Source organism: Phalacrocorax aristotelis, chromosome 1, assembly GCF_949628215.1.
Source record: "Phalacrocorax aristotelis chromosome 1, bGulAri2.1, whole genome shotgun sequence".
Lineage (NCBI taxonomy): Eukaryota > Metazoa > Chordata > Aves > Suliformes > Phalacrocoracidae > Phalacrocorax > Phalacrocorax aristotelis.
Window position 1 is genome coordinate 45,844,167 of NC_134276.1, and position 16,217 is coordinate 45,860,383.

The following is a 16,217-nucleotide window of genomic DNA, read 5'->3' on the forward strand; positions in this document are numbered from 1 at the left end:
GTTACACTTTTCCTTACATCTTCCGAAAAAAACCACATCAGTCTGCAGAAGCAGCTAAAACAACATATGCAGCAAGCATCTACAGAAATCCCTGTGGACTTTGCCATCTGAAGCACACGTATAACAATCCTTGTATTACTCAGCTTTTCTACATATTTTTCTCAATGGTACATCTAAAAGCACCCAGGCTGAACAGCATTACATTAATTTTGCACGTGCAAGAATGAGGCACTTCTCAAATGACTTCCAAATTATCAGCCAGTACACCACCTGTGGAGGTCTGAATGTATCTCACCACCCTCTAAAATTGTATTGTGTACCTCATGGTAAAGTTCAAATTTTAATGAAGATAAAGACCAAATCTAGGGATAGAGTAGTGTGTTAGAATGCTGCTTACTTGATTTATATTTTTTCCTATAATTTTTCTTATTTGACAGATTTAAATCAATTTGAGGCATGACTAGCTTACTGCATCCTGCAGATGTAAAATAAATGGTGAGGAGCACAAAACATACTCGAAAGTAATTTTGTTGATGGGATCTTTGGAGAAAGATTATCAGCCAAGGAGCAATGACATAATATCATCTCTATCTGAAGAGGAGAGAAGGAAAAAGTAAAGCCTGACACTAAGTAGGAGTAACAAATCTACAAATTCCACTTTGATTAATGTGAAGACTTCAAACTTTAAAACACCTGCAACAGTATTTTTGTGCTCTTGCACACTGAAGCTGGATCAAAGCAACAAAGAAATCCATTTTCCTGTCTGTTGAAGTTCTGTAAGAACTCTGTTTCCAAAAAGCCAAGTAATGTGCTTTTAAAAGATATACTTAAAGAGCATTATGCGTCTGAACATCCTTGCTGTGAAAGCAAAGACTCTGAAGTTTCACCAGAAGAATCCAGACTAGAAAAACACACATCGCATTCTCACATCTGCTCGCATCTACCTACAAGACACCCTTGACAGCTGTTTAATACACGAAACGTATTCAAAGTTCACTTTGCTCACTCAGAGAAACTCAACACTGGTTAAGCCACAGATGCTCTTTGGTGGCTCAGGGTAACAAGAGAAACATCAGCCCTTCAAGGAAGCATTTCAACTTCCTCCTGACATAACAGGCATCGAGACAAATCCACGGACTTTGGCTGTAACAAAATTTACTGCATCCAGCAGGAATTTGCAACCTACAAAGATCCGCATTCAGGAGCAACACACAAAATAAACCTGCAGCTTCTCAACAAGCCTAGAAGGAGCAGCCAGGAGACTCTCTTGACATTACAACAGAGGATTGTTCGAACAACAAAAATGAACCATTTCAACAGAATCACTTTGTACAACATACCAAGCATCATATTAGCTACATGAACTTCTGTGGTGAGCAGTGAAAACCAATTTCTGTCTTACAAAATGCCTCAAAGTTGTCTGCAGTATAAGAAATATCATTCCAGAGCTGATGACTGAGATATTAGTAATGGGCAAGATCTTCAGTGGATAATAACTAGTGCTGCAATATGGGAAGTCCACATTGCATGGAAAGTATATTAAGCAGAAAATAGTTTTCAAAAGATCTTAACTCACCACTGAGTAACAATGGGCTTTCTTTTTGCCACCACTTACTAATAAAACAGACACACTCATGCATTTACTTTTCTTGGACCATTTGTCTCCTCCCCCCACCCCTTAATTTAGTAGTTTCTCTCCCCTGCAACCTGCCTTCAACGCAGAGAAGGGCAACTCACACAGAGTCCAACAGCATAACTGGGAAACAGATGGGAAAGAGCAGAAATACACTCTCAAGGTCTTGGAGCCAGAACAAACACAAGGACATATACCAAAGGCAGCCCTCACCCAGAGTGCAAGGAGAGGAAAAGGCCCAAGGGACCCTCCTGCTAGACTGCAAGGGAATTCACAGTCACCTCAAACCTCAGATGTCCCAGTTACAGAAGACCGGGACGTGTAAGACACCTGACAGCCTGACCTAAACGGAAGAAATGGAGTTGCTTTCCACGTGGCAACTTGTGAGGTACCACAAGTTTTCCCAAAGGTGATGTAAGACACCAGCACCGAGACGCCATATGCAGCTCCAGCTGTCTACTGCACCGACCCAGAAACCAAGGGGTTACTGCTTCACCAGTGTGTTCAGGAACCGCTGCAATAAATTTTCAGCAGAAATTCAGGGCTCCAGGGACCTGTAACATGCTATGCCATTTATAACATGAAAATATAAATTAAGGGATAGCTGTTTTTTACATTTAGAATTGTGTGCAATGGAAACTAATTCTGCATTTAAAAAAAAAAACTTGAAAGTAAAAAAGATGAAAAGGCTGATGGACATTGCATGGAGAAAACAAGAGCAACGTTACGGTGAAGAACAACAAACATCCAAAAATTCTACTTCAGTAAAAAATGAAATCATTATTAGCCTTTGCAGAGAAAGGATTTTAAGCTAACGACTGCAAACGCTTTAGGCTCACATTTCTTTGCCGTGCAAAGAGCTGTACTCAGAAGACAAAGTTCAAAAGCTCTGTGGAGAGCTGTTCATGAGCCTCATACACCACTGCTGGACTGTAAGGGGCTATTCCTTAATAAACTGGTGGTTCATAAAGAACATAAAAATCATCAATAGTAGTAAGCCCAACGGAAGAAAGTACAAGCCTACCTCAAGCACCCTACTGGATGCCTAAACCAAGACATTGCAGTGTGCACAGGAGAAGAGTTTGTCAGGAGGAGGAACCAGAGCAAATGCTGGGGCTGTAAAAAGTGACTGGAGGTTGACTGGATTTTAGAAAGGCAATGTCTCCCCACAGACCAATCGGTTTTGTAGCAGTGGAGTATGAGATGTGTGTAAAATTAGCTTTATAATGTATTTCACTTTCCTTTTTTAATACACAGGTAAGTAAACACCCATTTGGACTTCTCTGAAGAGCATAAAGAGATATTCTTTTGGCAGAGGGTCTTCATCATGCCTGGATATGTTTCTAGTGCTGTTTACCTGGTTCACTTTCCTCTCAGGCAGCTTAAAGCATTAATAAAACCCTTCCCCTGACCGCAAGTCATTTTTCTGACTTGCTGCAGAGGGCTATATCGCACAATGGCCTTGTTCCCAACCCTGATCCTTCTCACAGGATCTGCACTCGTTGCATCAACTTGCAAAAAGAAAGCGACACAGCCAACAGACTTTCTTTTCCCTCTTTGAGTGGGAAGAAGAGAATTACACTTCCAATTGTACTATTTTTTTTTTGTAACACCACATCCTACACCATTTTGCCTGGCTCCATGAGAAACAGAAGTAGAAATGAAGTTACCACACTGAACAAAACTATGCAATGAAAAAGCTCGTGCAAAAATTTTAAAAAATCTTGCTTTGGCCTTTAGTTGCCATTTTAAGAGGTTAGGAAGATGACAGAGGGAAAAAAAAAAGGAGAAAGGCCCATCTTCAGTTTGGTTTCCTTATAAAATGAGGTTACCTTCAATCACAGTTTTAAAGTCAGAATACATAGAAATTAGGCTTTATTAACATAATTATATCTCCTTGAGAAGACTGAGGAAATAGAGCAGTATATATGTAAGCACGGAAGAAAGTCTCCAAGAAGTATGAAATAATTACAGAGAAGAGCTCCAGTTTGTTCAAGTACTGGTAGGACTTCAATGAGAAGATCACTGTGAAAGAGCACAACTTCCCCAAGTTGAGCAGTGCTCAGCAAAATCACCTGGTATTCTTACTCACTCTTTTAAAAATGGTATAATTAACAATTGGCAGTTGGGGGGGGGGGGGGGGGTGAGGGGTGGAGTACCCAAATAACAGCATTATTAAATTTGAAATGGCCCTGGGAAAATGTAGGAAGCAAAAACAGAGTGAGCAAGAGACAGAAAGATCTGAGAAGTGCAGCAGCACAAGGTAAGCACACCAAACACTGAGCCTGGGTGGTTCTGCTCAGCTGGTACCTCTAACCAACAAGCATCCTATTTCATACTTTATAGTACACTGAATAGACACGTCCAAAAAGACAACTGAGAAATGGGGTGTCAGTGTCATCTGCTGAGAATAAGTGAAGTATTTGAAAAAAACCTATTTTCATAGGCAGCTTCACAAGATGAGAACAGATGGCTACTCCTATCTTTTGACAATGCTTAATACCCCTAGAAGAAGCGGGCTAAGCAACAGTGCTCCAAAACCTGTCTGGTAAAGAAATGGCTTCTTTTTTGTAATGTTATTATATGGTCTAATGAAAAATTCTGACTCATTTAAATTATTCAACAAAATTACATTTGAAATTATTAAACCGATTTACATTCCTTCTTTCATCAATGCTCAAGCAGTACTCATTTGCTGTTGAAGTTTCACAGAAACTACTAACCTGATAAAAACAACAGATTAAACAAAAATGAAATGTAGTAAACTAATCAATAAGCAGGTGCATAACAGAATACCTTCTTTCCCACAGCTTATTCAACCACCACACACCAATAACTAGCTCATTCAGAAGTTGAAAAATCTACTGGGAACAAAAGAAACCTGGTAAATATGTTCTTCTCTTCCAGTCTTTTAATACAAACAATATGCTGAAGGATGATACCTACTAGTTCTAAAATTCTCAAGGATATTTTAAACAGAAACTGAGTTTATCTTAATGACCAAGTATTATTTTTCCTTTAATATACAAGTTAGTTTTAAACAAATACTTTTTAAAGAAGATTTTTAAAGTAAGCTGCACATTAAAAATAAAATCAAAATATTAATAAAAATTATTTCAGTGATGTTTTCTAGTTTATGAGCTCCTGTTTCTAAGTATAGCTGACAAAGTAATAGTAAAATTAAATCATCTAGTTAATAAGAAACCCATCATCAGTCATGCTCTAATATTAAACATGCAAAAATTAACATTCAGTAAATGAATATTAAGTCTACAAGCTTTTCAAATATATAGGTATGCATACAATGCATCCTCTCGGCTAAAAATATGAGTATACTTTGCATACAGACTATTTCATCTGCTGCATATCAGCACACAGTAAACATCACTTACCTGACGGACGTCACTGGGAATGGAAAAATCAGTAAGAACTGCAGAAACCAAACAAGCTTTAAACTGATTGTTTAAATCAGTTTTTCCTGCCCATTACTTTAAAGTCAAAATGATTTAAATCAATTCATGCTCTTCAACAGCCGCAAATTAAAACACTGTTCAATTATGCAAACTCTGAAAACGAAGACGAAGAAGGAATTGACAGGAGACCAGATGACCACTCACTTAAGAGACAGAGGTATAACAAGGTTAAGTGGCTGGAAGCCAAATGTGTGGATAAATTCAAGGTACAAATAATGCATAGAGATTAGTGTAATTATAACCACTGCAACAGCTTACCAAAGACAACAGTTGATTCCCCATCGCATGAAGTTTCTAACATCCTAACCATGTATTAAAAAAATATTCCAGCTCCAAGAGACCATACGTGCTTCATGCTGTACTGACAGCATTATTTAAATTTAATGAGATGATCATAATGGTCTTTTCTGATCTTCAAATCAATGAATCTACAATTTGATCCCATGTTGAGATCTCATATTTCTTCTCCCTCATTAAGTCCTGCCTCCAGTGAGTATAACTTCATTTAACAGACTGTTCCTTCTGCTGTCTGCCTAAATGTCAACACGTCCACCACCAACTAAAGACTTCGAACTGAACCAGCTATCATCTGATACCACCCTTTGGGATGCGTCTAAACTCAAAATGCAGCTTCACTCTTCAATGAAGAGCGAAAATACTTTTCAAAACCTTTTCACAAAGTCATTGAAGACTTAAACTGTATTTTACACACCACCCTATGGGCAGTACCTAATGTTCTTTAGCCTACGACACAGGGAATTAAATCCTCCTCTCAACATGGGACTTCATGTTTAGGCAAAAGACTGCTCTACAGAGAGCTAGGCAAGCCTGCATCAGGCACCAAGAGCAAGGATGATAGTTTTAAAGCGGAACAGCCCAGAAGTATTTCTAAACCACTGAACCAAGAGCTCAGTTTCAAGCTGGAAGCCTCCAACTAGACAGACAGAACTAAATGGGTCTCCAAAAACAAGGTTCATATTACAAATTGGGAGAATGAACTGAATTCAGCATCTGCGGCTGAATTCAAACTTGTTCATCCAGGCAGAAATCCTTAAAAAAATCTTTGCAACTTACACATTGGTTAGATGTGGCTTCGTGGCTTTGCTTCTTCTATGGCACTTGCAGCACTGTAAAAACGCTTTTAGGACACAATTCCCATACTTGACACTGCTGCCAATCCTCAAGCTTCATAAAAGCTGCGGTCTAGTCATTCAACTTTTAAACTGAAAACATTATAATGTCTGACGAACACTGACTGGAATTACTGGTTTAGATCATATCGAATGATTGCTGTAGCATGTGTCTTATTTCTCCTCCCTCCTATGAAAATTACTTTTACAGATTCTTTGATACAGATAAAAATTTTTGGGTTTGCTGAATTAGTTTTAACATTGTATAACAGAAGGAAAATATTTCCACTATTTTCATATTTCTAATATTTAACCAATATGAAAAGAAGGCTTGTTGTGCTACCCTCACGTTTCTATTTATGATATCACAGTAATATCCAAGGAGCCAGCCTGGACACGGGACTGACCCTGGCTCGCTCTGAGTCTGCTGAAAGACACTTCAGCACCCATGGCCAAACACAGGGGAACACCTTTACCCCACCTGCCACTCTCTGGCCAGGCGGAAGCCTCCACAGAGAGTCACGCTCTCGGGAAGGCAGCCCTGCTCAGAGGGCTTGCCAGTTAGGTGCTGAACAACTGAGAAAATATCCATTATGTGGAGCAAGTAGCACTTTTAAACATATATGTATATTTATATATGCCATAAATAGCATTAAGGGCCATTGGTTTCTTCGGTTGGATGGGTGGAAAGCACAACAGTACAAACAGAAAAGGTTTTAAGAAAAAGCACAGGATGAGGAAGCGCAGGATGAGGGCGGGGGGTGGGTGGGAAGAGAGTAGTTAAAAGTTGCTACACCCTTCATAAAATGAAGGCAGCTTTAAAATCATCCAGGATCCAGAAAATCTGACTGGCAATAAAAATCAAAACAGCCTTTTAATGACAAGACACTGTTCCACTGTGGCCGTCAGTGGAAGGGTTGTCAGAAAACAGGACTCCTCACCTGAAGAGGGGCTGGGCAGCGCTGTTGGCAAGAAGCAGAAGGCAGCGCCGTAGCTGAACACACAGTTACAGGAACGGATGGATGGGAACATGATATATCAACTGCGGTCAGAATTCGTCACAAGAAGAAACTTTCTCTTTTAGTTTTAATTCCTTTTTTTCCTCTCACTTTTTCTTGATTTTTTCCCTCTTCTCCTGGCCCCATCTTTCTTCCCCTCTTCCTCCCTCTCCCTTCCCCCCCCTTTATTTTTTTGAGGAGAGGGAAAAGACATGTCAGTGAAAGCCATGCATACCTAGAACTTCAATAATATTTGGGAGGGATCTGGAAGTCCAAGTATTTTTCATTTCTGCTGATGGACTTCAGGCTATGCCTACATGAGGACTTGGGTACCAAACTGCAGAGCTCCCAGTGCTGTCCCTACTGAAGGAAGCTGCAGCCTGGCTAGGGGTGCCAGCTCTCACAGTACACAGGGGAAGTTAAACACCAAATAACAAAAGCCAAGAGAAGAGCCCATGGAAACTGCTATTCCGTCTTCACCGGCATCAAATCCTGCAGGGCCAGGAATGCTTCTCCAAGGATTTAAGGAGAGCAGGTCTCCTCTTGCCTATCTTTAAACAAGTACAGTGCATGCATCTAAACATCTGTGAGTGAGCTAAACATCTGAGACTTCCTCTGCTGTCAGCCAACAGTGGTCTTTTCATCATGAGAATAATAAAAGAAGGGTAGATGTCGTGCTTGAGGATGTGGTTTAGTGGTGGACTTGGCAGTGATAGGTTAGCGGTTGGACTTGATGATCTTAAGGGTCTTTTCCAAACTTAACGATTCTATTACATATCTCTGAGGCAAGGATGAGCTAGGCTCCTCTTTTAGGGAAACGACTGTATTTTATTCAAGCTATCTGCCAGAACTGATGTAGGCAAGTGCTCTTGATTGCTATGCGCACACTCAGGCCGCCCATCCCTGCCTAGTCCACATGCTTCTTTAGCATCACAATGAAAAAGAAATATTGTCTTCCTAAATCCAGTAACACATGAAACCTAAAGGAGAACGCATCTTAAGCAAGCGCAAAATAAATCCATCTTGGATTCTGGCTGGGATGCAAATACAAAAAAGTGTACTAAATCGCATGATATTTTTCACTTTGTGCTAGGTTTCTATTTAATTGTTTGATGCAACTTTTGTAAACTTTATCCCAATAGTTACTTCCAAAAATTACAGATCTATCAACTTCTTAGAATAGACGGTCCATAATTATTGATATCTACTCTTCAGACAGAAGTCAAAGACATTTTAGCAAAATGTTGATTTAGCTGAATATAGATCTGGAAAGTAAAAGTGAAAATGGCAACACTTTCCGAAATAGCAGCCTCCAAATCTGTCTGCTAACTAGACTGAGTTTGCATCCTCTCCCTTTCAAAAGGGGAAAAATAACCCACTTTGCCCTATGGAATTTTGAAAGGAAAAAATGAGCACTGTCTATACAAAAGATTTCCTTGGTTAGATGAAACTAGCGGAAAATTAAGTCACCTTGTAACCGTTATCGATTTATAGAAACTGGAAAGGAATGTTTTTCCCCACTTTTGGGGTTTTTTTGGTGGTTCTTTTTTGGGCGGGTTTTTTTGGGGGTTTTGGGTTTTTTTTGTTTGTTTTTTTTTTTTTTTAAGAGAAATCTTTTCATTTCCCAGTTAACGCAAATTTTCTTGCAACTGAAAGATTCTCTGAAAAAGGAACTGGAAGAGCTCCAACTACTGTCCAACACTTTAAAAGATGTTAAAGTGTCATCAATCACAGCTCTCTACATGCTCTTCTAGAGCACTGCCAACCCATACTTTAAGACTAACTCAACACTCTTTTATGCCAGCAGTGCACACTCAAAATAAAGACAGATACAAAAAAAAAAACCAACCCTGTATTATTCTGATTTTCAGTCAAGTCCTGCTCAGATTTGTGTCAGATGTTGCTACATAATACACCCATTATCTTTCTTTTTTCCTAGGAAGAACTGGCAACTGATACCATTAATCCTAAATATCTCAGAGGCTACCTTGGATAACAACATGTTATCACATCTGCTATAAAAGGCGTCCTCAATTTTTAGCAGACCGTCTGAAAATGCTGGTCCCATAGAAAAAAAGGAGTAACATCCGCGGTAAATGACAACAGCCACAGTTATTCTTTGAAATTCATGTTACAAATTTCTAATATTGTATTATTCCATTTAACAAACTTAATCATTTCAGCTGAAATTCTCAGTGACTACTTCTGCAAAGTTTGACTTGAAAGCCTTTGAGAACACACCAGTCACTTCTGACCATTTCAGTAGTGGGAAAAAAGCTCAAAAATAGTTCAGAGTATTTTGTTGGAAAGATTCTCCCTCAAAGATCCACAGAGAAAGACAGAAACTGCTGGGGTTAGAGAGCTGCCTTTGCCCATGTCAACACCAGTCTGTCGAGACTTGAACAAAATATCTAATTACAGTTCGCCCATGCTCAGGAAGGCTTCCAGAGCTCACTGGTAGCATCTCCGACTCTGCTAACAGACCTGAACTTACTTCCAGCCAGCCTGAGCTCTCTGCACATCACCTTGCACCGACCTAGCCAGCCAGCACCACTGTGATTCCCACATTGCTGTCAGGGACCTATACGGCTCCAGAAAAAGAGATGCAACACCACCACCAGCAAAGCCCTTCTTGGCCAAGGTGGAGAAAAAAAATAAACTATTCGGGTAGTCAGCGGGAGGGTCAGCATTAGCATGCACAACCTTGTGCTCTTCGAAGCTCTGACCACTGGACAATGCCCCACGCTAATTAGGAATTAGGGTCACTGCTTACCACCTTACAGAGAGGGTAACAAAGCGCTTGTCCTAGGTGACATGTCACAAAACCGAGTCCAGAACTCAGGTCTCCCGACAAGATACATCATCTGATTAATTATCCCCTTTGTGGCGCTGATGTCCAAGGTCATGCATTTGATTGTTCTACATTTAAATGACAAGAACACACTCGACCCACAGCCAAGAACAAAGCTCGGGATTTTTGAGTCCCATCATTACTCTGCTATGTAGCAAATACCGTGCCAGCCATTAGCAAAGAGCTTGCCTCATTCCCGTCCTGGAGGCTGGTTCACAGAGAGGACAAAAGCTTGCTACCGCTAACCAGACATTCCTTAACTCAAGTGGTGCTGGTCTGCACTGCAACTCCAAAGCCTGTCAACGCCAGCACTACCAGCAACCCACAGTACATGAGGGCACTTGTTTCAAGGAAAAAAAAAAAAAAAAAAAATCTATGAAATCTATGAACAAATAAACAAACCAGGAGATTAAAAAAAATTATACAGGCATTGCAAGGATTGCATCCAGAGGGTAGCAAATGCCAGTGAGCAACAGACTTGGTAAACTTTATTCAGTATCGCTGAGCATCTACTTTTAATAGTCTTTCATCATGGGATCTCCCTTGACCCGAACACACACAATTTTAGTTCTGATATACCCTAGCTTTTGCATCCTTGTGATTTTACCGAACTTTAAAAAAATGTCAAAAAAAAATGAAAAAGCAATAATCAGCAAGCCAACAGCTACGTAAGTCCTACCCTTGTACCTGCAGCTAACGGGGCTCCTCTGACACCGGAGCTGATGTGCAGATTTGGAACACATGAAGCAGCATGTCAGTGTGAAGTCAGTATGAAGCATACGCTCCCTGAATGTATTTCACATGACTTCATATATTCACTCCCAAGTTCTACCATATATTTCAGTGGAGAAACACTGAGAAAGCTCATGCCACCATCCCTTCCCAGAAATGCAGGAAATGACAGAAATAGTTATAGGACCAAGGCACACCATAATTTGAAGTTGTCTTCTCCAAATTAAAACACATTATTCTGCAGTAGGCATAAATGCAAAAAATATTTGTAAATTATATTTTGATTTTGGTTTAGACCAAAGTCTAAATCATGCTTCCTGATTAATACCATGAGATTTTACACTGAACTCAAGAAAGGAAAGTCCACACAAGCTCAGTGTTACATACAGTGTAGATACACTGACTTTCTGGCAAAGCCATGTTCATTTTTCCTCCTCCTCCTGTCACTCAGTATTAAGAAATCTCTGCCACCAAAAGGTAAATAAAACTATTTAAAGAATACTCTACCATTTTTGTACTGTAGTTATTGCCTAGGAGCAAACATGAGAGCACAGACTCTGAGTAAACTTCAAACCTCCCAGTCACACCAAACTTTGCAGAAGTATGAGAAAGTTCACAGATTTTAGGGCACCAAGTCTAAGCAGACCTTCTACATGGAAAAGAGCTTCCACATGGAAACACGGCACCACTAGCACAGTTGTGGAGGGTTTCTTACATACATATAAACCAAAAGAGACTGCACAACATTGATCCAATTTTACCCACTTCTGCAACAGTGCCACATACATATATCAGGTCTAGTCAATGCTCCAGTCAAGTTTGTCAACACAGCTCTATGCCTAGCTATAAAATAAAACAATCATTTTGACACTGAATCCTCAAATCTAACTCTTGATGCCTTTATTTTTTTTTTCCATTTAAGCACTGACTTAAAGAAAAAAAAAAAGACAACGCTCAGTTGAAGCAAGAGGACTATCTGAAGTTCAGTGCTTGGATACAGGCTAAGGTTACATGGAGTTTTTCCCACTGAAGAACAACATTGAAAGAGTCCTTAGTACCACAGTGCAAAAGCATTTCTCTTTTCTAGAATTTAACTTAAAAAAATTAATTTCTTTTTCACTGCATAGGAAGAGTAGTCATTTCATGCTTTCCCATTTGTACTTCTAAGACTCAAAATTTGTCTTACAGATACAGCAGAGCACACCTCGCACAAAAGGAAAGCAAAAGCCGCAACCTGACTGCTCAATGCTTTTCTTTACATCTCACTTTGAACAGCATGCTCATTATATGTTTTCCTCTTAGCTGGGGAAAGTGAGCATGCTTGTGTTTGCAGCTCCTCCTCTTTCAAAGACGCACAGCTGCAGCTGTAGTAAACAACCACTAGTCAGGAGCTGAGAAGGTCAAAGTCTCGGTGCTGCATCCATTTCAGCTTTTCTAAAAATGAAATTTCCATTCCAAGGAATTAATTTTTTGTTTCGTTTTGTAGTTACGTCAAGGAAAGGCAAACCACAGTCATCCTCCAACAAAATGAACCAAGACACAGTACTTCAAAAGCCACAAGCAAAACACTTCAGTAAAAGTATTTCCCTGGCTTTATTCATATACAAACACCTCATTCACAGTCTCATATTTTACTTGATTTGAACAAAGACTTGGTCAAAACCAACCTTGTACTGACAAGACCTGTTGCATGATGCAAGTGACACTGAAGGAACGAGCAAGGACGTTGGCCATCCTGAAAAGTGGTACCAGCGGCTGCGCAAGGCTCACAGAGGTGATCCAGCAGCCTGAAGCACGGAGGCTACAGCACTACAGCTGTGGGAAGGCTAGCGTAAGCCTTCCTTTCATTACCATTAACCTTCCCTTTATTTTATACACTATCCAAAAATCTAAATAACAGGATGCCCTGCTAGCGCTGAAACCTGCACTGAATCACACAGACCTTCTGCAACCCCACAGTGCGGCACCCGGGTGAGGCATCGTCCATTTCCCTCAAAAACAAGCTCCGTATTTCCATTTAATTGTAATGAGCACTGTCACGTGCCACCTTGGTCTGGCTGAAGAGGAAGATGGTCGCTACCACGAGGCTTTGCAGCCCAAGCCCTTTGCTGACCCCACTCTACCATCTCCTGGGGGAAGAAGAGCTGGTTCAGCCCTGCCACACGCACGTTCAGGGCTGGCTCATCCCGACAGAAACAGCTGGCAGAGGACTCCGCGATTAGCCCGTCCTGGAATCTTAGAGTTTATTTTTAAAAGTTGTTACACACAGCCTTCTTGGGCTCTCGGGGGCCTTTCCAGCAAAGGTTTTTCTACCAGAGAGCACAGGAAGGCCTGGAAATATTACCATTAAGTATTGCTGGGGGAAAAAAAAAAAATTAAAAATACCTCATTTCCCATCCCCCCCTTCTTTACACATCTGATGTTGCCTCACTATCAGAAGCACAAACCAAACAGTATCTCTCACATCCTAAACTCTTTCCCAGCCCCTCAAGCACACGTGCAATCACTCAAATGACCCGTGGCATAGGCCCTCCTCAAAAAGCCTTTTTCTCCATAGCTGGGGGATAGAAAACGTGATTTTTCACAGCCCTCTTTAAATGCTATCGACTGCTCCATGAACTGAGGGGGGAAACAAAAAAAAAAGAAAAAGAGGATTAAAAAAAGGTGGGGGGAGAAAGCCCAAGCCACCTTGCAAAGCTGCCAGTAAGCTAATGAAAAGGTTTGCCTAAAGAAAGGTGCTCCCCCAGATGGCTCCCCCCCACCCCAACTCCAGGTATCAGACACAGGAAAAGAAGGGGGGGGGGGGGGAAAGAATAATTAAAAAAAGGGGGGGGAAGGAGGAAAATACCACCAATGCTGTTCTGGACGCGCCGGGGGGCGAGCGGGTGGGGGTGCCAGCCCGGGGAGGGGTGCGCATGGGTGCTGCTCCCCGACCGCTGAAGGGGTGATGTCATCCCGCCAGGCTCCAGCCCGGGCACCCGCTGCCGGCAGCTCCGACCGGCTGCCAAAGCCTCAGGCAGCGCAGGGAGGGGAAAAAATTTAAAAAGCATTAAAAAAATAATAAAAAAAAAAATCCGCATGCAAGGTTTCCTTCGTTATGCGTGGTTGGCTTGTGACGATAGGTGACACGCCGGCTTGCAGACAGCGGTTTCAAGTTGATTACGTCCCATTAGAAAGATACTCCCCCTCCCCCAGCACGAATATATATATATAAAAAGAAATAAGCAGACTCGGTTTATGCAGCCTTACGTCATTAATAAACTGCTCCTATCACCCCATCTGTGACCTATTCAGCACAGTTACTAATCCCACGCTAAGACCACTTTGCTGTTCCTGTACATTTCAGAGTTGGAGACCAACCAGAAAGCAGAAAATGGAGCCCATATGCCAGCGCTATATAAAGCAGCCCCGCAAAGTTGCCGCGTATATCTACCTGCCGTGGCGAGACAAAAAAAAAGGCTAAAGAAAAAAAAAATAAGTGGGGAGAGAAGAATACCATTTATTTCATGATGGAGAAATAATAAAAAAAATTGGTTTACTTACTTATTCAGGGGGAGGGGGACTGCCAAAAGCTAGCAGGATTTTACAAGCTCGATATAAACCCTGGTGCAAGCGAACTTCTCTTGGGTGCCTCCTACCAAACTGCTCGTACCTGCTCCCTAAGCGCGTAAAACGGCTATTTTCCACGCAAGCCCGTTCGCGGGAGCCAAGATCTGAAAACACCCGCCGTCTGGAGCAGAGCATCGCATCCCTGCAAACCATGGAGAAGGGGAAATCTAAAATAACCCATCTGGTTGCTCCTACCCGCCTCCCCCAAAATCCCGCGCTACCCCAACAGGGTGCTGTGGGATTCTGGGGGAGGCGGACAGGAGTCCAAATTTTATCCCAGCGCATTTACCCAGCTGCGCCAGCGGCGGAAAGCTTTCGGTGGGCTTCCCAGGGTGACGCCGATACCACGGGGCACAAGCTTCTAACGCAAATACCAGCGGTTTGCTCCCCAAGCAACGCCGGCCGACTTCTAGAAGAGCAAGTACTTTATTTTATAGAAGATAATTATTTTTGTAGAAGGTAATATAACATTACACCCTGATTTTTAATTTTTTCCCCCATATAGTGTTACGCTCTGATTTCCCCCATATAACGTTACGCTCTGATGTATATTTTTTAAAATATTTATTTTTATGGATTAATTTTTTACCCACCCCGTCCCCCCCCCCCCAAAGGCACAGGGGCACCACTGCCCCCCCTCTCCAGCCGGGGGACGGCAGCACAAAGGGCTGGGCGCTCCCAGCTCGCTGCTCATCACTCCTCGCTTATCCCTTTTTATTTTTTCCCCCGCTTTTTTCACCGCCCCCCCCCCCACTCCACCCCCCACCCAAAAGGCTCAGCGGGAAAGTTGAGGGAAAACTTCGGGCACACACACACACACACCCCCCCACCCACCCACCCCGCTGCCGCCGGGGCACCGGAGGGAGGGATGGAGGATGGAATGGAGGGAGGGGGGGAGGGAGGGCACCGCCGTTAACCCCCGGTTCGCCCCGGCGGCGGAGCCCGCTCCGGTGGCGCTGGGTAAAGGGGGGGGGGGGGGGGGCAGGAGGCGGGGCGCCCTGCCCCCGTTTTTTCTTTAAAATTATTAACTTCGGTATAGGAGCGATTATTTTAAAAAAAAAAAAAAAAAGGAAGCTGACTGGGACAGCAGCAGCAAAAAATACAGATGTTAGCCGTTTATTCCGATAAGAAAGGGAACCGGCACAGACCTGAGCAGAAGCGGCAGAGCAGGAGAAACTGTTCCCTTCCCCTGACACAGGGTCCCCGCTCTCTCTCTGTCTGTCTGTCTGTCCGTCCGCCCCGCTCTCCCGGGCAGTGTCACACACGCCCCCACAGCAGACCAGAGGAGAGGAGAGGCGGAGGCAGCCGGCGGCCGGGCTCGCCGCCGTCCCCGGGAAATGAATGGGGGCAGCCCGGGGAAGCGCGGCGATCGCCGCCGACTTACCCGCGTCACATGATGAGCCGGGGGCAGGGTGGGCCGGGGGTGGAGGCTCCCGGCGCCGCCTCGCCTCGCCTCGCCTCACCTCACGGTGGGGCCGCTGCCGCCGCCGCCGCGACACCCCGCCGGCCGCTCAGACAAAGGGCCCCGGTCCGGACCGCGGTCCCCCCTCCCCAGCTCCCGGCCCCTGCTCCGGCCGCGGCGGGCGCCGGTGGCGTCGCTGGCATGCGGCGCGTCCCCGCCCCCACCGGCAGCCGGGCGGGGGGAGGGGAGGGGCCGCGCCCCCGCCCCTCGGCCGCCCCGGCCCCCCGGTGCACCGCCCGCCCCGCCCCGCCCCGCCCCGCCCCGGGGGAGGTGGGGACGGGAACGCCCGGCCGCACCGACACCAGCCCCCCCCCCCGCCCCGGCCCCGC

At 43.5% G+C, this 16,217-nt stretch overlaps 1 protein-coding gene across 18 annotated transcripts in view; it reads right to left on the reverse strand.

Annotated features, from left to right (window-relative positions):
- The window catches only part of KLF12 (KLF transcription factor 12), a 251,879-nt gene that overhangs the window by 235,072 nt on the left and 590 nt on the right, over nt 1–16,217 (reverse strand). For 2 of the 18 annotated variants that reach the window (XM_075088517.1, XM_075088481.1), the window contains exon 1: nt 15,811–16,088. The exons of 3 other annotated variants lie outside the window; for them this stretch is intronic. The gene's annotated coding sequence lies outside the window, so the exon portion shown is untranslated. Of the gene's footprint in view, nt 1–14,360; nt 14,605–15,574; nt 16,105–16,217 lie in introns of those variants that run through there. 13 more of the 18 variants (XM_075088425.1, XM_075088443.1, XM_075088491.1 and 10 more) reach the window with 13 other exon arrangements.